At 36.6% G+C, this 24,345-nt stretch overlaps 10 non-coding genes across 10 annotated transcripts; 6 read left to right on the top strand and 4 right to left on the bottom strand.

The window, feature by feature from the left end:
* Positions 1-2,128: 2,128 nt before the first annotated feature.
* TRNAN-GUU (transfer RNA asparagine (anticodon GUU)) lies at positions 2,129-2,202 on the top strand. Its single transcript has one exon. It is a non-coding gene; the product is annotated as a tRNA-Asn (tRNA).
* Positions 2,203-3,295: 1,093 nt separating this feature from the next.
* TRNAN-GUU (transfer RNA asparagine (anticodon GUU)) lies at positions 3,296-3,369 on the top strand. Its single transcript has one exon. It is a non-coding gene; the product is annotated as a tRNA-Asn (tRNA).
* A 2,001-nt stretch (positions 3,370-5,370) lies between these two features.
* Positions 5,371-5,442, bottom strand: TRNAM-CAU (transfer RNA methionine (anticodon CAU)). Its single transcript has one exon. It is a non-coding gene; the product is annotated as a tRNA-Met (tRNA).
* A 1,353-nt stretch (positions 5,443-6,795) lies between these two features.
* Positions 6,796-6,869, top strand: TRNAN-GUU (transfer RNA asparagine (anticodon GUU)). Its single transcript has one exon. It is a non-coding gene; the product is annotated as a tRNA-Asn (tRNA).
* Positions 6,870-7,704: 835 nt separating this feature from the next.
* On the bottom strand, positions 7,705-7,776 carry TRNAM-CAU (transfer RNA methionine (anticodon CAU)). The gene has a single exon. It is a non-coding gene; the product is annotated as a tRNA-Met (tRNA).
* A 186-nt stretch (positions 7,777-7,962) lies between these two features.
* Positions 7,963-8,036, top strand: TRNAN-GUU (transfer RNA asparagine (anticodon GUU)). Its single transcript has one exon. It is a non-coding gene; the product is annotated as a tRNA-Asn (tRNA).
* A 1,093-nt stretch (positions 8,037-9,129) lies between these two features.
* Positions 9,130-9,203, top strand: TRNAN-GUU (transfer RNA asparagine (anticodon GUU)). The gene has a single exon. It is a non-coding gene; the product is annotated as a tRNA-Asn (tRNA).
* A 3,169-nt stretch (positions 9,204-12,372) lies between these two features.
* Positions 12,373-12,444, bottom strand: TRNAM-CAU (transfer RNA methionine (anticodon CAU)). Its single transcript has one exon. It is a non-coding gene; the product is annotated as a tRNA-Met (tRNA).
* Positions 12,445-15,873: 3,429 nt separating this feature from the next.
* TRNAM-CAU (transfer RNA methionine (anticodon CAU)) lies at positions 15,874-15,945 on the bottom strand. The gene has a single exon. It is a non-coding gene; the product is annotated as a tRNA-Met (tRNA).
* Positions 15,946-17,298: 1,353 nt separating this feature from the next.
* TRNAN-GUU (transfer RNA asparagine (anticodon GUU)) lies at positions 17,299-17,372 on the top strand. The gene has a single exon. It is a non-coding gene; the product is annotated as a tRNA-Asn (tRNA).
* Positions 17,373-24,345: the final 6,973 nt, after the last annotated feature.

The raw sequence follows: 24,345 nt of genomic DNA, 5'->3' as shown, positions 1-24,345 counted from the left end.
AAAACAGGAAGCACAATTTAGCATGGGGTTGCAGAGAAAAAAAATTATGCAGGCAGAGAAATCCAATTGAGTGATTAATCAGCTCTCCATTTTATGGCTTTATTTTTATGCTAACACATTTGCTCTCTGAAAAGTGTCCACAAAGCCAAGTCTCTGATTAACACCTTTGTAGGAATGTTTTTTCACCTATTACTGATTAAAACTTGCTTCATTGGAAAGGCAGCAAGATGCATCCTCATTACAATGTCCACTGAAATAATACAGGTTGACACCAGGAAACATAAACCTCACTGCATACTTGCTGCTTTCTCAAGTGGGAATCTGTTTAATGTGAAAACCAGGTGATATCTAATCAGCACACAGGTAAGAAGTTAAGAAAATCTTTCTTTAAGGGTGAAGATGTTTCTCACAAAATCGTTGCCCCAATGCATCATTGAAATTCAAGATGGAAAGATGATTTTGAAATATCAATTGTACATTTTGCATTGCTCTTCTGGTGACAATGTAGCTTGTTTTTGTCAATTACCATTTCAGTAATAGGGTAAAGAAAATTAAGTGGATTTCTGAAAGAAAACAATGCTGTCAATATACTATTAAAACAAATTAAAATGTTAAAAGTTATTGTACTTTAAGTAAAAATAAAAGAGTCAAAATATCAATTCCAGTTTTGGAAGAATTTAATTAACAAAAAAATAAGTGCACATAGCAGAGGATGGTTTCGATCCACTGACCTCTGGGTTATGGGCCTAGCACGCTTCCGCTGCGCCACTCTGCTGCTCATGTAAGTGTCAGAGATCCTGAAGTACTCACTCATCATGTGAAAGTACCAATGTGTTTCTTCGTTGGTCAATGGAAGAAAAATCTTGCAAAACTCTCCAGATTATTGCCTTTTTAACCTTTTTCTAGGAAACTTTCTAGATGAATGCTTTTTAGCCTTTGCCAGTACATGCTTTTGCAAGCTGTCTCTGTGGCGCAACCAGTTAGCGCATTCGGCTGTTAACCGAAAGGTTGGTGGTTCAATCCCACCCGGGGACATAATTGACCTTGTGATCAAATTTTGGTGATCTTTAAGTAGACAAGTCAAAATTTCAAACCACCTCTTATAGTGTAGGGTACCTGGCCTTCTCTGATGCAATCAGAGTCAGATTTGATTAAGTCATTTTATAAAAAACAGGAAGCACAATTTAGCATGGGGTTGCAGAGAAACAAAATTATGCAGGCAGAGAAATCCAATTGAGTGATTAATCAGCTCTCCATTTTATGGCTTTATTTTTATGCTAACACATTTGCTCTCTGAAAAGTGTGCACAAAGCCAAGTCTCTGATTAACACCTTTGTAGGAATGTTTTTTCACCTATTACTGATTAAAACTTGCTTCATTGGAAAGGCAGCAAGATGCATCCTCATTACAATGTCCACTGAAATAATACAGGTTGACACCAGGAAACATAAACCTCACTGCATCCTTGCTGCTTTCTCAAGTGGGAATCTGTTTAATGTGAAAACCAGGTGATATCTAATCAGCACACAGGTAAGAAGTTAAGAAAATCTTTCTTTAAGGGTGAAGATGTTTCTCACAAAATCGTTGCCCCAATGCATCATTGAAATTCAAGATGGAAAGATGATTTTGAAATATCAATTGTACATTTTGCATTGCTCTTCTGGTGACAATGTAGCTTGTTTTTGTCAATTACCATTTCAGTAATAGGGTAAAGAAAATTAAGTGGATTTCTGAAAGAAAACAATGCTGTCAATATACTATTAAAACAAATTAAAATGTTAAAAGTTATTGTACTTTAAGTAAAAATAAAAGAGTCAAAATATCAATTCCAGTTTTGGAAGAATTTAATTAACAAAAAAATAAGTGCACATAGCAGAGGATGGTTTCGATCCACCGACCTCTGGGTTATGGGCCCAGCAAGCTTCCGCTGCGCCACTCTGCTGCTCATGTAAGTGTCAGAGATCCTGAAGTACTCACTCATCATGTGAAAGTACCAATGTGTTTCTTCGTTGGTCAATGGAAGAAAAATCTTGCAAAACTCTCCAGATTATTGCCTTTTTAACCTTTTTCTAGGAAACTTTCTAGATGAATGCCTTTTAGCCTTTGTCAATACATGCTTTTGCGAGCTGTCTCTGTGGCGCAATCAGTGAGCGCATTCGGCTGTTAACCGAAAGGTTGGTGGTTCAATCCCACCCGGGGACGTAATTGACCTTGTGATCAAATTTTGGTGATCTTTAAGTAGACAAGTCAAAATTTCAAACCACCTCTTATAGTGTAGGGTACCTGGCCTTCTCTGATGCAATCAGAGTCAGATTTGATTAAGTCATTCTATAAAAAACAGGAAGCACAATTTAGCATGGGGTTGCAGAGAAAAAAAATTATGCAGGCAGAGAAATCCAATTGAGTGATTAATCAGCTCTCCATTTTATGGCTTTATTTTTATGCTAACACATTTGCTCTCTGAAAAGTGTCCATAAAGCCAAGTCTCTGATTAACGCCTTTGTAGGAATGGTTTTTCACCTATTACTGATTAAAACTTGCTTCATTGGAAAGGCAGCAAGATGCATCCTCATTACGATGTCCACTGAAATAATACAGGTTGACACCAGGAAACATAAACCTCACTGCATCCTTGCTGCTTTCTCAAGTGGGAATCTGTTTAATGTGAAAACCAGGTGATATCTAATCAGCACACAGGTAAGAAGTTAAGAAAATCTTTCTTTAAGGGTGAAGATGTTTCTCACAAAATCGTTGCCCCAATGCATCATTGAAATTCAAGATGGAAAGATGATTTTGAAATATCAATTGTACATTTTGCATTGCTCTTCTGGTGACAATGTAGCTTGTTTTTGTCAATTACCATTTCAGTAATAGGGTACAGAAAATTAAGTGGATTTCTGAAAGAATACAATGCTGTCAATATACTATTAAAACAAATTAAAATGTTAAAAGTTATTGTACTTTAAGTAAAAATAAAAGAGTCAAAATATCAATTCCAGTTTTGGAAGAATTTAATTAACAAAAAAATAAGTGCACATAGCAAAGGATGGTTTCGATCCACCGACCTCTGGGTTATGGGCCCAGCACGCTTCCGCTGCGCCACTCTGCTGCTCATGTAAGTGTCAGAGATCCTGAAGTACTCACTCATCATGTAAAAGTACCAATGTGTTTCTTCGTTGGTCAATGGAAGAAAAATCTTGCAAAACTCTCCAGATTATTGCCTTTTTAACCTTTTTCTAGGAAACTTTCTAGATGAATTCTTTTTAGCCTTTGTCAGTACATGCTTTTGCAAGCTGTCTCTGTGGCGCAATTGGTTAGCGCATTCGGCTGTTAACCAAAAGGTTGGTGGTTCAATCCCACCCGGGGACGTAATTGACCTTGTGATCAAATTTTGGTGATCTTTAAGTAGACAAGTCAAAATTTCAAACCACCTCTTATAGTGTAGGGTACCTGGCCTTCTCTGATGCAATCAGAGTCAGATTTGATTAAGTCATTTTATAAAAAACAGGAAGCACAATTTAGCATGGGGTTGCAGAGAAAAAAAATTATGCAGGCAGAGAAATCCAATTGAGTGATTAATCAGCTCTCCATTTTATGGCTTTATTTTTATGCTAACACATTTGCTCTCTGAAAAGTGTCCACAAAGCCAAGTCTCTGATTAACACCTTTGTAGGAATGGTTTTTCACCTATTACTGATTAAAACTTGCTTCATTGGAAAGGCAGCAAGATGCATCCTCATTACAATGTCCACTGAAATAATACAGGTTGACACCAGGAAACATAAACCTCACTGCATCCTTGCTGCTTTCTCAAGTGGGAATCTGTTTAATGTGAAAACCAGGTGATATCTAATCAGCACACAGGTAAGAAGTTAAGAAAATCTTTCTTTAAGGGTGAAGATGTTTCTCACAAAATCGTTGCCCCAATGCCTCATTGAAATTCAAGATGGAAAGATGATTTTGAAATATCAATTGTACATTTTGCATTGCTCTTCTGGTGACAATGTAGCTTGTTTTTGTCAATTACCATTTCAGTAATAGGGTAAAGAAAATTAAGTGGATTTCTGAAAGAAAACAATGCTGTCAATATACTATTAAAACAAATTAAAATGTTAAAAGTTATTGTACTTTAAGTAAAAATAAAAGAGTCAAAATATCAATTCCAGTTCTGGAAGAATTTAATTAACAATAAATTAAGTGCACATAGCAAAGGATGGTTTCGATCCACCGACCTCTGGGTTATGGGCCCAGCACGCTTCCGCTGCGCCACTCTGCTGCTCATGTAAGTGTCAGAGATCCTGAAGTACTCACTCATCATGTGAAAGTACCAATGTGTTTCTTCGTTGGTCAATGGAAGAAAAATCTTGCAAAACTCTCCAGATTATTGCCTTTTTAACCTTTTTCTAGGAAACTTTCTAGATGAATGCTTTTTAGCCTTTGTCAGTACATGCTTTTGCAAGCTGTCTCTGTGGGGCAATCGGTTAGCGCATTCGGCTGTTAACCGAAAGGTTGGTGGTTCAATCCCACCCGGAGATGTAATTGACCTTGTGATCAAATTTTGCTGATCTTTAAGTAGACAAGTCAAAATTTCAAACCACCTCTTATGGTGTAGGGTACCTGGCCTTCTCTGATGCAATCAGAGTCATATTTGATTAAGTCATTTTATAAAAAACAGGAAGCACAATTTAGCATGGGGTTGCAGAGAAAAAAATTATGCAGGCAGAGAAATCCAATTGAGTGATTAATCAGCTCTCCATTTTATGGCTTTATTTTTATGCTAACACATTTACTCTCTGAAAAGTGTCCACAAAGCCAAGTCTCTGATTAACACCTTTGTAGGAATGGTTTTTCACCTATTACTGATTAAAACTTGCTTCATTGGAAAGGCAGCAAGATGCATCCTCATTACAATGTCCACTGAAATAATACAGGTTGACACCAGGAAACATAAACCTCACTGCATCCTTGCTGCTTTCTCAAGTGGGAATCTGTTTAATGTGAAAACCAGGTGATATCTAATCAGCACACAGGTAAGAAGTTAAGAAAATCTTTCTTTAAGGGTGAAGATGTTTCTCACAAAATCGTTGCCCCAATGCATCATTGAAATTCAAGATGGAAAGATGATTTTGAAATATCAATTGTACATTTTGCATTGCTCTTCTGGTGACAATGTAGCTTGTTTTTGTCAATTACCATTTCAGTAATAGGGTAAAGAAAATTAAGTGGATTTCTGAAAGAAAACAATGCTGTCAATATACTATTAAAACAAATTAAAATGTTAAAAGTTATTGTACTTTAAGTAAAAATAAAAGAGTCAAAATATCAATTCCAGTTTTGGAAGAATTTAATTAACAAAAAAATAAGTGCACATAGCAGAGGATGGTTTCGATCCACCGACCTCTGGGTTATGGGCCCAGCACGCTTCCGCTGCGCCACTCTGCTGCTCATGTAAGTGCCAGAGATCCTGAAGTACTTACTCATCATGTGAAAGTACCAATGTGTTTCTTCGTTGGTCAATGGAAGAAAAATCTTGCAAAACTCTCCAGATTATTGCCTTTTTAACCTTTTTCTAGGAAACTTTCTAGATGAATGCTTTTTAGCCTTTGTTAGTACATGATTTTGCAAGTTGTATCTGTGGTGCAATCGGTTAGCGAATTCGGCTGTTAACCGAAAGGCTGGTGGTTCGATATCAGCCGGGGACGTAATTGACCTTGTGATCAAATTTTGCTGATCTTTAAGTAGACAAGTCAAAATTTCAAACCACCTCTTATAGTGTAGGGTACCTGGCCTTCTCTGATGCAATCAGAGTCAGATTTGATTAAGTCATTTTATAAAAAACAGGAAGCACAATTTAGCATGGGGTTGCAGAGAAAAAAAATTATGCAGGCAGAGAAATCCAATTGAGTGATTAATCAGCTCTCCATTTTATGGCTTTATTTTTATGCTAACACATTTGCTCTCTGAAAAGTGTGCACAAAGCCAAGTCTCTGATTAACACCTTTGTAGGAATGTTTTTTCACCTATTACTGATTAAAACTTGCTTCATTGGAAAGGCAGCAAGATGCATCCTCATTACAATGTCCACTGAAATAATACAGGTTGACACCAGGAAACATATACCTCACTGCATCCTTGCTGCTTTCTCAAGTGGGAATCTGTTTAATGTGAAAACCAGGTGATATCTAATCAGCACACAGGTAAGAAGTTAAGAAAATCTTTCTTTAAGGGTGAAGATGTTTCTCACAAAATCGTTGCCCCAATGCATCATTGAAATTCAAGATGGAAAGATGATTTTGAAATATCAATTGTACATTTTGCATTGCTCTTCTGGTGACAATGTAGCTTGTTTTTGTCAATTACCAGTTCAGTAATAGGGTAAAGAAAATTAAGTGGATTTCTGAAAGAAAACAATGCTGTCAATATACTATTAAAACAAATTAAAATGTTAAAAGTTATTGTACTTTAAGTAAAAATAAAAGAGTCAAAATATCAATTCCAGTTTTGGAAGAATTTAATTAACAAAAAAATAAGTGCACATAGCAGAGGATGGTTTCGATCCACCGACCTCTGGGTTATGGGCCCAGCAAGCTTCCGCTGCGCCACTCTGCTGCTCATGTAAGTGTCAGAGATCCTGAAGTACTCACTCATCATGTGAAAGTACCAATGTGTTTCTTCGTTGGTCAATGGAAGAAAAATCTTGCAAAACTCTCCAGATTATTGCCTTTTTAACCTTTTTCTAGGAAACTTTCTAGATGAATGCTTTTTAGCCTTTGTCAATACATGCTTTTGCGAGCTGTCTCTGTGGCGCAATCAGTGAGCGCATTCGGCTGTTAACCGAAAGGTTGGTGGTTCAATCCCACCCGGGGACGTAATTGACCTTGTGATCAAATTTTGGTGATCTTTAAGTAGACAAGTCAAAATTTCAAACCACCTCTTATAGTGTAGGGTACCTGGCCTTCTCTGATGCAATCAGAGTCAGATTTGATTAAGTCATTCTATAAAAAACAGGAAGCACAATTTAGCATGGGGTTGCAGAGAAAAAAAATTATGCAGGCAGAGAAATCCAATTGAGTGATTAATCAGCTCTCCATTTTATGGCTTTATTTTTATGCTAACACATTTGCTCTCTGAAAAGTGTCCATAAAGCCAAGTCTCTGATTAACGCCTTTGTAGGAATGGTTTTTCACCTATTACTGATTAAAACTTGCTTCATTGGAAAGGCAGCAAGATGCATCCTCATTACGATGTCCACTGAAATAATACAGGTTGACACCAGGAAACATAAACCTCACTGCATCCTTGCTGCTTTCTCAAGTGGGAATCTGTTTAATGTGAAAACCAGGTGATATCTAATCAGCACACAGGTAAGAAGTTAAGAAAATCTTTCTTTAAGGGTGAAGATGTTTCTCACAAAATCGTTGCCCCAATGCATCATTGAAATTCAAGATGGAAAGATGATTTTGAAATATCAATTGTACATTTTGCATTGCTCTTCTGGTGACAATGTAGCTTGTTTTTGTCAATTACCATTTCAGTAATAGGGTACAGAAAATTAAGTGGATTTCTGAAAGAATACAATGCTGTCAATATACTATTAAAACAAATTAAAATGTTAAAAGTTATTGTACTTTAAGTAAAAATAAAAGAGTCAAAATATCAATTCCAGTTTTGGATGAATTTAATTAACAAAAAAATAAGTGCACATAGCAGAGGATGGTTTCGATCCACCGACCTCTGGGTTATGGGCCCAGCACGCTTCCGCTGCGCCACTCTGCTGCTCATGTAAGTGTCAGAGATCCTGAAGTACTCACTCATCATGTGAAAGTACCAATGTGTTTCTTCGTTGGTCAATGGAAGAAAAATCTTGCAAAACTCTCCAGATTATTGCCTTTTTAACCTTTTTCTAGGAAACTTTCTAGATGAATGCTTTTTAGCCTTTGTCAGTACATGCTTTTGCAAGCTGTCTCTGTGGCGCAATCGGTTAGCGCATTCGGCTGTTAACCAAAAGGTTGGTGGTTCAATCCCACCCGGGGACGTAATTGATCTTGTGATCAAATTTTGGTGATCTTTAAGTAGACAAGTCAAAATTTCAAACCACCTCTTATAGTGTAGGGTACCTGGCCTTCTCTGATGCAATCAGAGTCAGATTTGATTAAGTCATTTTATAAAAAACAGGAAGCACAATTTAGCATGGGGTTGCAGAGAAAAAAAATTATGCAGGCAGAGAAATCCAATTGAGTGATTAATCAGCTCTCCATTTTATGGCTTTATTTTTATGCTAACACATTTGCTCTCTGAAAAGTGTCCACAAAGCCAAGTCTCTGATTAACACCTTTGTAGGAATGTTTTTTCACCTATTACTGATTAAAACTTGCTTCATTGGAAAGGCAGCAAGATGCATCCTCATTACAATGTCCACTGAAATAATACAGGTTGACACCTGGAAACATAAACCTCACTGCATACTTGCTGCTTTCTCAAGTGGGAATCTGTTTAATGTGAAAACCAAGTGATATCTAATCAGCACACAGGTAAGAAGTTAAGAAAATCTTTCTTTAAGGGTGAAGATGTTTCTCACAAAATCGTTGCCCCAATGCATCATTGAAATTCAAGATGGAAAGATGATTTTGAAATATCAATTGTACATTTTGCATTGCTCTTCTGGTGACAATGTAGCTTGTTTTTGTCAATTACCATTTCAGTAATAGGGTAAAGAAAATTAAGTGGATTTCTGAAAGAAAACAATGCTGTCAATATACTATTAAAACAAATTAAAATGTTAAAAGTTATTGTACTTTAAGTAAAAATAAAAGAGTCAAAATATCAATTCCAGTTTTGGAAGAATTTAATTAACAAAAAAATAAGTGCACATAGCAGAGGATGTTTTCGATCCACTGACCTCTGGGTTATGGGCCTAGCACGCTTCCGCTGCGCCACTCTGCTGCTCATGTAAGTGTCAGAGATCCTGAAGTACTCACTCATCATGTGAAAGTACCAATGTGTTTCTTCGTTGGTCAATGGAAGAAAAATCTTGCAAAACTCTCCAGATTATTGCCTTTTTAACCTTTTTCTAGGAAACTTTCTAGATGAATGCTTTTTAGCCTTTGTCAGTACATGCTTTTGCAAGCTGTCTCTGTTGCGCAATCGGTTAGCGCATTCGGCTGTTAACCGAAAGGTTGGTGGTTCAATCCCACCCGGGGACGTAATTGACCTTGTTATCAAGTTTTGGTGATCTTTAAGTAGACAAGTCAAAATTTCAAACCACCTCTTATAGTGTAGGGTACCTGGCCTTCTCTGATGCAATCAGAGTCAGATTTGATTAAGTCATTTTATAAAAAACAGGAAGCACAATTTAGCATGGGGTTGCAGAGAAAAAAAATTATGCAGGCAGAGAAATCCAATTGAGTGATTAATCAGCTCTCCATTTTATGGCTTTATTTTTATGCTAACACATTTGCTCTCTGAAAAGTGTACACAAAGCCAAGTCTCTGATTAACACCTTTGTAGGAATGTTTTTTCACCTATTACTGATTAAAACTTGCTTCATTGGAAAGGCAGCAAGATGCATCCTCATTACAATGTCAACTGAAATAATACAGGTTGACACCAGGAAACATAAACCTCACTGCATCCTTGCTGCTTTCTCAAGTGGGAATCTGTTTAATGTGAAAACCAGGTGATATCTAATCAGCACACAGTTAAGAAGTTAAGAAAATCTTTCTTTAAGGGTGAAGATGTTTCTCACAAAATCGTTGCCCCAATGCATCATTGAAATTCAAGATGGAAAGATGATTTTGAAATATCAATTGTACATTTTGCATTGCTCTTCTGGTGACAATGTAGCTTGTTTTTGTCAATTACCATTTCAGTAATAGGGTAAAGAAAATTAAGTGGATTTCTGAAAGAAAACAATGCTGTCAATATACTATTAAAACAAATTAAAATGTTAAAAGTTATTGTACTTTCAGTAAAAATAAAAGAGTCAAAATATCAATTCCAGTTTTGGAAGAATTTAATTAACAAAAAAATAAGTGCACATAGCAGAGGATGGTTTCGATCCACCGACCTCTGGGTTATGGGCTCAGCACGCTTCCGCTGCGCCACTCTGCTGCTCATGTAAGTGTCAGAGATCCTGAAGTACTTACTCATCATGTGAAAGTACCAATGTGTTTCATCGTTGGTCAATGGAAGAAAAATCTTGCAAAACTCTCCAGATTATTGCCTTTTTAAACTTTTTCTAGGAAACTTTCTAGATGAATGCTTTTTAGCCTTTGTTATTACATGATTTTGCAAGTTGTATCTGTGGTGCAATCGGTTAGCGCATTCGGCTGTTAACCGAAAGGCTGGTGGTTCGATATCACCCGGGGACGTAATTGACCTTGTGATCAAATTTTGCTGATCTTTAAGTAGACAAGTCAAAATTTCAAACCACCTCTTATAGTGTAGGGTACCTGGCCTTCTCTGATGCAATCAGAGTCAGATTTGATTAAGTCATTTTATAAAAAACAGGAAGCACAATTTAGCATGGGGTTGCAGAGAAAAAAAATTATGCAGGCAGAGAAATCCAATTGAGTGATTAATCAGCTCTCCATTTTATGGCTTTATTTTTATGCTAACACATTTGCTCTCTGAAAAGTGTCCACAAAGCCAAGTCTCTGATTAACACCTTTGTAGGAATGTTTTTTCACCTATTACTGATTAAAACTTGCTTCATTGGAAAGGCAGCAAGATGCATCCTCATTACAATGTCCACTGAAATAATACAGGTTGACACCAGGAAACATAAACCTCACTGCATACTTGCTGCTTTCTCAAGTGGGAATCTGTTTAATGTGAAAACCAGGTGATATCTAATCAGCACACAGGTAAGAAGTTAAGAAAATCTTTCTTTAAGGGTGAAGATGTTTCTCACAAAATCGTTGCCCCAATGCATCATTGAAATTCAAGATGGAAAGATGATTTTGAAATATCAATTGTACATTTTGCATTGCTCTTCTGGTGACAATGTAGCTTGTTTTTGTCAATTACCATTTCAGTAATAGGGTAAAGAAAATTAAGTGGATTTCTGAAAGAAAACAATGCTGTCAATATACTATTAAAACAAATTAAAATGTTAAAAGTTATTGTACTTTAAGTAAAAATAAAAGAGTCAAAATATCAATTCCAGTTTTGGAAGAATTTAATTAACAAAAAAATAAGAGCACATAGCAGAGGATGGTTTCGATCCACTGACCTCTGGGTTATGGGCCTAGCATGCTTCCGCTGCGCCACTCTGCTGCTCATGTAAGTGTCAGAGATCCTGAAGTACTCACTCATCATGTGAAAGTACCAATGTGTTTCTTCGTTGGTCAATGGAAGAAAAATCTTGCAAAACTCTCCAGATTATTGCCTTTTTAACCTTTTTCTAGGAAACTTTCTAGATGAATGCTTTTTAGCCTTTGCCAGTACATGCTTTTGCAAGCTGTCTCTGTGGCGCAACCTGTTAGCGCATTCGGCTGTTAACCGAAAGGTTGGTGGTTCAATCCCACCCGGGGACATAATTGACCTTGTGATCAAATTTTGGTGATCTTTAAGTAGACAAGTCAAAATTTCAAACCACCTCTTATAGTGTAGGGTACCTGGCCTTCTCTGATGCAATCAGAGTCAGATTTGATTAAGTCATTTTATAAAAAACAGGAAGCACAATTTAGCATGGGGTTGCAGAGAAAAAAAATTATGCAGGCAGAGAAATCCAATTGAGTGATTAATCAGCTCTCCATTTTATGGCTTTATTTTTATGCTAACACATTTGCTCTCTGAAAAGTGTCCACAAAGCCAAGTCTCTGATTAACACCTTTGTAGGAATGGTTTTTCACCTATTACTGATTAAAACTTGCTTCATTGGAAAGGCAGCAAGATGCATCCTCATTACAAAGTCCACTGAAATAATACAGGTTGACACCAGGAAACATAAACCTCACTGCATCCTTGCTGCTTTCTCAAGTGGGAATCTGTTTAATGTGAAAACCAGGTGATATCTAATCAGCACACAGGTAAGAAGTTAAGAAAATCTTTCTTTAAGGGTGAAGATGTTTCTCACAAAATCGTTGCCCCAATGCATCATTGAAATTCAAGATGGAAAGATGATTTTGAAATATCAATTGTACATTTTGCATTGCTCTTCTGGTGACAATGTAGCTTGTTTTTGTCAATTACCATTTCAGTAATAGGGTAAAGAAAATTAAGTGGATTTCTGAAAGAAAACAATGCTGTCAATATACTATTAAAACAAATTAAAATGTTAAAAGTTATTGTACTTTAAGTAAAAATAAAAGAGTCAAAATATCAATTCCAGTTTTGGAAGAATTTAATTAACAAAAAAATAAGTGCACATAGCAGAGGATGGTTTCGATCCACCGACCTCTGGGTTATGGGCCCAGCACGCTTCCGCTGCGCCACTCTGCTGCTCATGTAAGTGTCAGAGATCCTGAAGAACTCACTCATCATGTGAAAGTACCAATGTGTTTCTTCGTTGGTCAATGGAAGAAAAATCTTGCAAAACTCTCCAGATTATTGCCTTTTTAACCTTTTTCTAGGAAACTTTCTAGATGAATGCTTTTTAGCCTTTGTCAGTACATGCTTTTGCAAGCTGTCTCTGTGGCGAAATCAGTTAGCGCATTTGGCTGTTAACCGAAAGGTTGGTGGTTCAATCCCACCCGGGGACGTAATTGACCTTGTTATCAAGTTTTGGTGATCTTTAAGTAGACAAGTCAAAATTTCAAACCACCTCTTATAGTGTAGGGTACCTGGCCTTCTCTGATGCAATCAGAGTCAGATTTGATTAAGTCATTTTATAAAAAACAGGAAGCACAATTTAGCATGGGGTTGCAGAGAAAAAAAATTATGCAGGCAGAGAAATCCAATTGAGTGATTAATCAGCTCTCCATTTTATGGCTTTATTTTTATGCTAACACATTTGCTCTCTGAAAAGTGTACACAAAGCCAAGTCTCTGATTAACACCTTTGTAGGAATGTTTTTTCACCTATTACTGATTAAAACTTGCTTCATTGGAAAGGCAGCAAGATGCATCCTCATTACAATGTCAACTGAAATAATACAGGTTGACACCAGGAAACATAAACCTCACTGCATCCTTGCTGCTTTCTCAAGTGGGAATCTGTTTAATGTGAAAACCAGGTGATATCTAATCAGCACACAGTTAAGAAGTTAAGAAAATCTTTCTTTAAGGGTGAAGATGTTTCTCACAAAATCGTTGCCCCAATGCATCATTGAAATTCAAGATGGAAAGATGATTTTGAAATATCAATTGTACATTTTGCATTGCTCTTCTGGTGACAATGTAGCTTGTTTTTGTCAATTACCATTTCAGTAATAGGGTAAAGAAAATTAAGTGGATTTCTGAAAGAAAACAATGCTGTCAATATACTATTAAAACAAATTAAAATGTTAAAAGTTATTGTACTTTCAGTAAAAATAAAAGAGTCAAAATATCAATTCCAGTTTTGGAAGAATTTAATTAACAAAAAAATAAGTGCACATAGCAGAGGATGGTTTCGATCCACCGACCTCTGGGTTATGGGCTCAGCACGCTTCCGCTGCGCCACTCTGCTGCTCATGTAAGTGTCAGAGATCCTGAAGTACTTACTCATCATGTGAAAGTACCAATGTGTTTCATCGTTGGTCAATGGAAGAAAAATCTTGCAAAACTCTCCAGATTATTGCCTTTTTAAACTTTTTCTAGGAAACTTTCTAGATGAATGCTTTTTAGCCTTTGTTATTACATGATTTTGCAAGTTGTATCTGTGGTGCAATCGGTTAGCGCATTCGGCTGTTAACCGAAAGGCTGGTGGTTCGATATCACCCGGGGACGTAATTGACCTTGTGATCAAATTTTGCTGATCTTTAAGTAGACAAGTCAAAATTTCAAACCACCTCTTATAGTGTAGGGTACCTGGCCTTCTCTGATGCAATCAGAGTCAGATTTGATTAAGTCATTTTATAAAAAACAGGAAGCACAATTTAGCATGGGGTTGCAGAGAAAAAAAATTATGCAGGCAGAGAAATCCAATTGAGTGATTAATCAGCTCTCCATTTTATGGCTTTATTTTTATGCTAACACATTTGCTCTCTGAAAAGTGTCCACAAAGCCAAGTCTCTGATTAACACCTTTGTAGGAATGTTTTTTCACCTATTACTGATTAAAACTTGCTTCATTGGAAAGGCAGCAAGATGCATCCTCATTACAATGTCCACTGAAATAATACAGGTTGACACCAGGAAACATAAACCTCACTGCATACTTGCTGCTTTCTCAAGTGGGAATCTGTTTAATGTGAAAACCAGGTGATATCTAATCAGCACACAGGTAAGAAGTTAAGAAAATCTTTCTTTAAGGGTGAAGATGTTTCTCACAAAATCGTTGCCCCAATGCATCATTGAAATTCAAGATGGAAAGATGATTTTGAAATATCAATTGTACATTTTGCATTGCTCTTCTGGTGACAATGTAGCTTGTTTTTGTCAATTACCATTTCAGTAATAGGGTAAAGAAAATTAAGTGGATTTCTGAAAGAAAACAATGCTGTCAATATACTATTAAAACAAATTAAAATGTTAAAAGTTATTGTACTTTAAGTAAAAATAAAAGAGTCAAAATATCAATTCCAGTTTTGGAAGAATTTAATTAACAAAAAAATAAGAGCACATAGCAGAGGATGGTTTCGATCCACTGACCTCTGGGTTATGGGCCTAGCATGCTTCCGCTGCGCCACTCTGCTGCTCATGTAAGTGTCAGAGATCCTGAAGTACTCACTCATCATGTGAAAGTACCAATGTGTTTCTTCGTTGGTCAATGGAAGAAAAATCTTGCAAAACTCTCCAGATTATTGCCTTTTTAACCTTTTTCTAGGAAACTTTCTAGATGAATGCTTTTTAGCCTTTGCCAGTACATGCTTTTGCAAGCTGTCTCTGTGGCGCAACCTGTTAGCGCATTCGGCTGTTAACCGAAAGGTTGGTGGTTCAATCCCACCCGGGGACATAATTGACCTTGTGATCAAATTTTGGTGATCTTTAAGTAGACAAGTCAAAATTTCAAACCACCTCTTATAGTGTAGGGTACCTGGCCTTCTCTGATGCAATCAGAGTCAGATTTGATTAAGTCATTTTATAAAAAACAGGAAGCACAATTTAGCATGGGGTTGCAGAGAAAAAAAATTATGCAGGCAGAGAAATCCAATTGAGTGATTAATCAGCTCTCCATTTTATGGCTTTATTTTTATGCTAACACATTTGCTCTCTGAAAAGTGTCCACAAAGCCAAGTCTCTGATTAACACCTTTGTAGGAATGGTTTTTCACCTATTACTGATTAAAACTTGCTTCATTGGAAAGGCAGCAAGATGCATCCTCATTACAAAGTCCACTGAAATAATACAGGTTGACACCAGGAAACATAAACCTCACTGCATCCTTGCTGCTTTCTCAAGTGGGAATCTGTTTAATGTGAAAACCAGGTGATATCTAATCAGCACACAGGTAAGAAGTTAAGAAAATCTTTCTTTAAGGGTGAAGATGTTTCTCACAAAATCGTTGCCCCAATGCATCATTGAAATTCAAGATGGAAAGATGATTTTGAAATATCAATTGTACATTTTGCATTGCTCTTCTGGTGACAATGTAGCTTGTTTTTGTCAATTACCATTTCAGTAATAGGGTAAAGAAAATTAAGTGGATTTCTGAAAGAAAACAATGCTGTCAATATACTATTAAAACAAATTAAAATGTTAAAAGTTATTGTACTTTAAGTAAAAATAAAAGAGTCAAAATATCAATTCCAGTTTTGGAAGAATTTAATTAACAAAAAAATAAGTGCACATAGCAGAGGATGGTTTCGATCCACCGACCTCTGGGTTATGGGCCCAGCACGCTTCCGCTGCGCCACTCTGCTGCTCATGTAAGTGTCAGAGATCCTGAAGAACTCACTCATCATGTGAAAGTACCAATGTGTTTCTTCGTTGGTCAATGGAAGAAAAATCTTGCAAAACTCTCCAGATTATTGCCTTTTTAACCTTTTTCTAGGAAACTTTCTAGATGAATGCTTTTTAGCCTTTGTCAGTACATGCTTTTGCAAGCTGTCTCTGTGGCGAAATCAGTTAGCGCATTTGGCTGTTAACCGAAAGGTTGGTGGTTCAATCCCACCCGGGGACGTAATTGACCTTGTGATCAAATTTTGGTGATCTTTAAGTAGACAAGTCAAAATTTCAAACCACCTCTTATAGTGTAGGGTACCTGGCCTTCTCTGATGCAATCAGAGTCAGATTTGATTAAGTCATTTTATAAAAAACAGGAAGCACAATTTAGCATGGGGTTGCAGAGAAAAAAAATTATGCAGGCAGAGAAATCCAATTGAGTGATTAATCAGCTCTCCATTTTATGGCTTTATTTTTATGCTAACACATTTGCTCTCTGAAAAGTGTCCACAAAGCCAAGTCTCTGATTAACACCTTTGTAGGAATGGTTTTTCACCTATTACTGATTAAAACTTGCTTCATTGGAAAGGCAGCAAGATGCATCCTCATTACAATGTCCACTGAAATAATACAGGTTGACACCAGGAAACATAAACCTCACTGCATCCTTGCTGCTTTCTCAAGTGGGAATCTGTTTAATGTGAAAACCAGGTGATATCTAATCAGCACACAGGTAAGAAGTTAAGAAAATCTTTCTTTAAGGGTGAAGATGTTTCTCACAAAATCGTTGCCCCAATGCATCATTGAAATTCAAGCTGGAAAGATGATTTTGAAATATCAATTGTACATTTTGCATTGCTCTTCTGGTGACAATGTAGCTTGTTTTTGTCAATTACCATTTCAGTAATAGGGTAAAGAAAATTAAGTGGATTTCTTAAAGAAAACAATGCTGTCAATATACTATTAAAACAAATTAAAATGTTAAAAGTTATTGTACTTTAAGTAAAAATAAAAGAGTCAAAATATCAATTCCAGTTTTGGAAGAATTTAATTAACAAAAAAATAAGTGCACATAGCAGAGGATGGTTTCGATCCACCGACCTCACGGTTATGGGCCCAGCACGCTTCCGCTGCGCAACTCTGCTGCTCATGTCAGTGTCAGAGATCCTGAAGTACTCACTCATCATGTGAAAGTACCAATGTGTTTCTTCGTTGGTCAATGGAAGAAAAATCTTGCAAAACTCTCCAGATTATTGCCTTTTTAACCTTTTTCTAGGAAACTTTCTAGATGAATTCTTTTTAGCCTTTGTCAGCACATGCTTTTGCAAGCTGTCTCTGTGGCGCAATCGGTTAGCGCATTCGGCTGTTAACCGAAAGGTTGGTGGTTCAATCCCACCCAGGGACGTAATTGACCTTGTGATCAAATTTTGGTGATCTTTAAGTAGACAAGTCAAAATTTCAAACCACCTCTTATGGTGTAGGGTACCTGGCCTTCTCTGATGCAATCAGAGTCATATTTGATTAAGTCATTTTATAAAAAACAGGAAGCACAATTTAGCATGGGGTTGCAGAGAAAAAAAATTATGCAGGCAGAGAAATCCAATTGAGTGATTAATCAGCTCTCCATTTTATGGCTTTATTTTTATGCTAACACATTTGCTCTCTGAAAAGTGTCCACAAAGCCAAGTCTCTGATTAACACCTTTGTAGGAATGGTTTTTTACCTATTACTGATTAAAACTTGCTTCATTGGAAAGGCAGCAAGATGCATGCTCATTACAATGTCCACTGAAATAATACAGGTTGACACCAGGAAACATAAACCTCACTGCATCCTTGCTGCTTTCTCAAGTGGGAATCTATTTAATGTGAAAACCAGGTGATATCTAATCAGCACACAGGTAAGAAGTTAAGAAAATCTTTCTTTAAGGGTGAAGATGTTTCTCACAAAATCGTTGCCCCAATGCATCATTGAAATTCAAGCTGGAAAGATGATTTTGAAATATCAATTGTACATTTTGCATTGCTCTTCTGGTGACAATGTAGCTTGTTTTTGTCAATTACCATTTCAGTAATAGGGTAAAGAAAATTAAGTGGATTTCTGAAAGAAAACAATGCTGTCAATATACTATTAAAACAAATTAAAATGTTAAAAGTTATTGTACTTTAAGTAAAAATAAAAGAGTCAAAATATCAATTCCAGTTTTGGAAGAATTTAATTAACAAAAAAATAAGTGCACATAGCAGAGGATGGTTTCGATCCACCGACCTCTGGGTTATGGGCTCAGCACGCTTCCGCTGCGCCACTCTGCTGCTCATGTAAGTGTCAGAGATCCTGAAGTACTTACTCATCATGTGAAAGTACCAATGTGTTTCTTCGTTGGTCAATGGAAGAAAAATCTTGCAAAACTCTCCAGATTATTGCCTTTTTAAACTTTTTCTAGGAAACTTTCTAGATGAATGCTTTTTAGCCTTTGTTAGTACATGATTTTGCAAGTTGTATCTGTGGTGCAATCGGTTAGCGCATTCGGCTGTTAACCGAAAGGCTGGTGGTTCGATATCACCCGGGGACGTAATTGACCTTGTGATCAAATTTTGCTGATCTTTAAGTAGACAAGTCAAAATTTCAAACCACCTCTTATAGTGTAGGGTACCTGGCCTTCTCTGATGCAATCAGAGTCAGATTTGATTAAGTCATTTTATAAAAAACAGGAAGCACAATTTAGCATGGGGTTGCAGAGAAAAAAAATTATGCAGGCAGAGAAATCCAATTGAGTGATTAATCAGCTCTCCATTTTATGGCTTTATTTTTATGCTAACACATTTGCTCTCTGAAAAGTGTCCACAAAGCCAAGTCTCTGATTAACACCTTTGTAGGAATGTTTTTTCACCTATTACTGATTAAAACTTGCTTCATTGGAAAGGCAGCAAGATGCATCCTCATTACAATGTCCACTGAAATAATACAGGTTGACACCAGGAAACATAAACCTCACTGCATACTTGCTGCTTTCTCAAGTGGGAATCTGTTTAATGTGAAAACCAGGTGATATCTAATCAGCACACAGGTAAGAAGTTAAGAAAATCTTTCTTTAAGGGTGAAGATGTTTCTCACAAAATCGTTGCCCCAATGCATCATTGAAATTCAAGATGGAAAGATGATTTTGAAATATCAATTGTACATTTTGCATTGCTCTTCTGGTGACAATGTAGCTTGTTTTTGTCAATTACCATTTCAGTAATAGGGTAAAGAAAATTAAGTGGATTTCTGAAAGAAAACAATGCTGTCAATATACTATTAAAACAAATTAAAATGTTAAAAGTTATTGTACTTTAAGTAAAAATAAAAGAGTCAAAATATCAATTCCAGTTTTGGAAGAATTTAATTAACAAAAAAATAAGTGCACATAGCAGAGGATGGTTTCGATCCACCGACCTCTGGGTTATGGGCTCAGCACGCTTCCGCTGCGCCACTCTGCTGCTCATGTAAGTGTCAGAGATCCTGAAGTACTTACTCATCATGTGAAAGTACCAATGTGTTTCTTCGTTGGTCAATGGAAGAAAAATCTTGCAAAACTCTCCAGATTATTGCCTTTTTAAACTTTTTCTAGGAAACTTTCTAGATGAATGCTTTTTAGCCTTTGTTAGTACATGATTTTGCAAGTTGTATCTGTGGTGCAATCGGTTAGCGCATTCGGCTGTTAACCGAAAGGCTGGTGGTTCGATATCACCCGGGGACGTAATTGACCTTGTGATCAAATTTTGCTGATCTTTAAGTAGACAAGTCAAAATTTCAAACCACCTCTTATAGTGTAGGGTACCTGGCCTTCTCTGATGCAATCAGAGTCAGATTTGATTAAGTCATTTTATAAAAAACAGGAAGCACAATTTAGCATGGGGTTGCAGAGAAAAAAAATTATGCAGGCAGAGAAATCCAATTGAGTGATTAATCAGCTCTCCATTTTATGGCTTTATTTTTATGCTAACACATTTGCTCTCTGAAAAGTGTCCACAAAGCCAAGTCTCTGATTAACACCTTTGTAGGAATGTTTTTTCACCTATTACTGATTAAAACTTGCTTCATTGAAAAGGCAGCAAGATGCATCCTCATTACAATGTCCACTGAAATAATACAGGTTGACACCAGGAAACATAAACCTCACTGCATACTTGCTGCTTTCTCAAGTGGGAATCTGTTTAATGTGAAAACCAGGTGATATCTAATCAGCACACAGGTAAGAAGTTAAGAAAATCTTTCTTTAAGGGTGAAGATGTTTCTCACAAAATCGTTGCCCCAATGCATCATTGAAATTCAAGATGGAAAGATGATTTTGAAATATCAATTGTACATTTTGCATTGCTCTTCTGGTGACAATGTAGCTTGTTTTTGTCAATTACCATTTCAGTAATAGGGTAAAGAAAATTAAGTGGATTTCTGAAAGAAAACAATGCTGTCAATATACTATTAAAACAAATTAAAATGTTAAAAGTTATTGTACTTTAAGTAAAAATAAAAGAGTCAAAATATCAATTCCAGTTTTGGAAGAATTTAATTAACAAAAAAATAAGAGCACATAGCAGAGGATGGTTTCGATCCACTGACCTCTGGGTTATGGGCCTAGCACGCTTCCGCTGCACCACTCTGCTGCTCATGTAAGTGTCAGAGATCCTGAAGTACTCACTCATCATGTGAAAGTACCAATGTGTTTCTTCGTTGGTCAATGGAAGAAAAATCTTGCAAAACTCTCCAGATTATTGCCTTTTTAACCTTTTTCTAGGAAACTTTCTAGATGAATGCTTTTTAGCCTTTGCCAGTACATGCTTTTGCAAGCTGTCTCTGTGGCGCAACCAGTTAGCGCATTCGGCTGTTAACCGAAAGGTTGGTGGTTCAATCCCACCCGGGGACATAATTGACCTTGTGATCAAATTTTGGTGATCTTTAAGTAGACAAGTCAAAATTTCAAACCACCTCTTATAGTGTAGGGTACCTGGCCTTCTCTGATGCAATCAGAGTCAGATTTGATTAAGTCATTTTATAAAAAACAGGAAGCACAATTTAGCATGGGGTTGCAGAGAAAAAAATTTATGCAGGCAGAGAAATCCAATTGAGTGATTAATCAGCTCTCCATTTTATGGCTTTATTTTTATGCTAACACATTTGCTCTCTGAAAAGTGTCCACAAAGCCAAGTCTCTGATTAACACCTTTGTAGGAATGGTTTTTCACCTATTACTGATTAAAACTTGCTTCATTGGAAAGGCAGCAAGATGCATCCTCATTACAAAGTCCACTGAAATAATACAGGTTGACACCAGGAAACATAAACCTCACTGCATCCTTGCTGCTTTCTCAAGTGGGAATCTGTTTAATGTGAAAACCAGGTGATATCTAATCAGCACACAGGTAAGAAGTTAAGAAAATCTTTCTTTAAGGGTGAAGATGTTTCTCACAAAATCGTTGCCCCAATGCATCATTGAAATTCAAGATGGAAAGATGATTTTGAAATATCAATTGTACATTTTGCATTGCTCTTCTGGTGACAATGTAGCTTGTTTTTGTCAATTACCATTTCAGTAATAGGGTAAAGAAAATTAAGTGGATTTCTGAAAGAAAACAATGCTGTCAATATACTATTAAAACAAATTAAAATGTTAAAAGTTATTGTACTTTAAGTAAAAATAAAAGAGTCAAAATATCAATTCCAGTTTTGGAAGAATTTAATTAACAAAAAAATAAGTGCACATAGCAGAGGATGGTTTCGATCCACCGACCTCAGGGTTATGGGCTCAGCACGCTTCCGCTGCGCCACTCTGCTGCTCATGTAAGTGTCAGAGATCCTGAAGTACTTACTCATCATGTGAAAGTACCAATGTGTTTCTTCGTTGGTCAATGGAAGAAAAATCTTGCAAAACTCTCCAGATTATTGCCTTTTTAAACTTTTTCTAGGAAACTTTCTAGATGAATGCTTTTTAGCCTTTGTTAGTACATGATTTTGCAAGTTGTATCTGTGGTGCAATCGGTTAGCGCATTCGGCTGTTAACCGAAAGGCTGGTGGTTCGATATCACCCGGGGACGTAATTGACCTTGTGATCAAATTTTGCTGATCTTTAAGTAGACAAGTCAAAATTTCAAACCACCTCTTATAGTGTAGGGTACCTGGCCTTCTCTGATGCAATCAGAGTCAGATTTGATTAAGTCATTTTATAAAAAACAGGAAGCACAATTTAGCATGGGGTTGCAGAGAAAAAAAATTATGCAGGCAGAGAAATCCAATTGAGTGATTAATCAGCTCTCCATTTTATGGCTTTATTTTTATGCTAACACATTTGCTCTCTGAAAAGTGTCCACAAAGCCAAGTCTCTGATTAACACCTTTGTAGGAATGTTTTTTCACCTATTACTGATTAAAACTTGCTTCATTGAAAAGGCAGCAAGATGCATCCTCATTACAATGTCCACTGAAATAATACAGGTTGACACCAGGAAACATAAACCTCACTGCATACTTGCTGCTTTCTCAAGTGGGAATCTGTTTAATGTGAAAACCAGGTGATATCTAATCAGCACACAGGTAAGAAGTTAAGAAAATCTTTCTTTAAGGGTGAAGATGTTTCTCACAAAATCGTTGCCCCAATGCATCATTGAAATTCAAGATGGAAAGATGATTTTGAAATATCAATTGTACATTTTGCATTGCTCTTCTGGTGACAATGTAGCTTGTTTTTGTCAATTACCATTTCAGTAATAGGGTAAAGAAAATTAAGTGGATTTCTGAAAGAAAACAATGCTGTCAATATACTATTAAAACAAATTAAAATGTTAAAAGTTATTGTACTTTAAGTAAAAATAAAAGAGTCAAAATATCAATTCCAGTTTTGGAAGAATTTAATTAACAAAAAAATAAGAGCACATAGCAGAGGATGGTTTCGATCCACTGACCTCTGGGTTATGGGCCTAGCACGCTTCCGCTGCACCACTCTGCTGCTCATGTAAGTGTCAGAGATCCTGAAGTACTCACTCATCATGTGAAAGTACCAATGTGTTTCTTCGTTGGTCAATGGAAGAAAAATCTTGCAAAACTCTCCAGATTATTGCCTTTTTAACCTTTTTCTAGGAAACTTTCTAGATGAATGCTTTTTAGCCTTTGCCAGTACATGCTTTTGCAAGCTGTCTCTGTGGCGCAACCAGTTAGCGCATTCGGCTGTTAACCGAAAGGTTGGTGGTTCAATCCCACCCGGGGACATAATTGACCTTGTGATCAAATTTTGGTGATCTTTAAGTAGACAAGTCAAAATTTCAAACCACCTCTTATAGTGTAGGGTACCTGGCCTTCTCTGATGCAATCAGAGTCAGATTTGATTAAGTCATTTTATAAAAAACAGGAAGCACAATTTAGCATGGGGTTGCAGAGAAAAAAATTTATGCAGGCAGAGAAATCCAATTGAGTGATTAATCAGCTCTCCATTTTATGGCTTTATTTTTATGCTAACACATTTGCTCTCTGAAAAGTGTCCACAAAGCCAAGTCTCTGATTAACACCTTTGTAGGAATGGTTTTTCACCTATTACTGATTAAAACTTGCTTCATTGGAAAGGCAGCAAGATGCATCCTCATTACAAAGTCCACTGAAATAATACAGGTTGACACCAGGAAACATAAACCTCACTGCATCCTTGCTGCTTTCTCAAGTGGGAATCTGTTTAATGTGAAAACCAGGTGATATCTAATCAGCACACAGGTAAGAAGTTAAGAAAATCTTTCTTTAAGGGTGAAGATGTTTCTCACAAAATCGTTGCCCCAATGCATCATTGAAATTCAAGATGGAAAGATGATTTTGAAATATCAATTGTACATTTTGCATTGCTCTTCTGGTGACAATGTAGCTTGTTTTTGTCAATTACCATTTCAGTAATAGGGTAAAGAAAATTAAGTGGATTTCTGAAAGAAAACAATGCTGTCAATATACTATTAAAACAAATTAAAATGTTAAAAGTTATTGTACTTTAAGTAAAAATAAAAGAGTCAAAATATCAATTCCAGTTTTGGAAGAATTTAATTAACAAAAAAATAAGTGCACATAGCAGAGGATGGTTTCGATCCACCGACCTCAGGGTTATGGGCTCAGCACGCTTCCGCTGCGCCACTCTGCTGCTCATGTAAGTGTCAGAGATCCTGAAGTACTTACTCATCATGTGAAAGTACCAATGTGTTTCTTCGTTGGTCAATGGAAGAAAAATCTTGCAAAACTCTCCAGATTATTGCCTTTTTAAACTTTTTCTAGGAAACTTTCTAGATGAATGCTTTTTAGCCTTTGTTAGTACATGATTTTGCAAGTTGTATCTGTGGTGCAATCGGTTAGCGCATTCGGCTGTTAACCGAAA

Source organism: Pseudophryne corroboree, chromosome 4 (assembly GCF_028390025.1).
Source record: "Pseudophryne corroboree isolate aPseCor3 chromosome 4, aPseCor3.hap2, whole genome shotgun sequence".
Taxonomy (NCBI): domain Eukaryota; kingdom Metazoa; phylum Chordata; class Amphibia; order Anura; family Myobatrachidae; genus Pseudophryne; species Pseudophryne corroboree.
The sequence above is the reverse complement of the archived record's forward strand: the minus strand, read 5'-3'. Positions and strand labels throughout refer to the sequence as shown.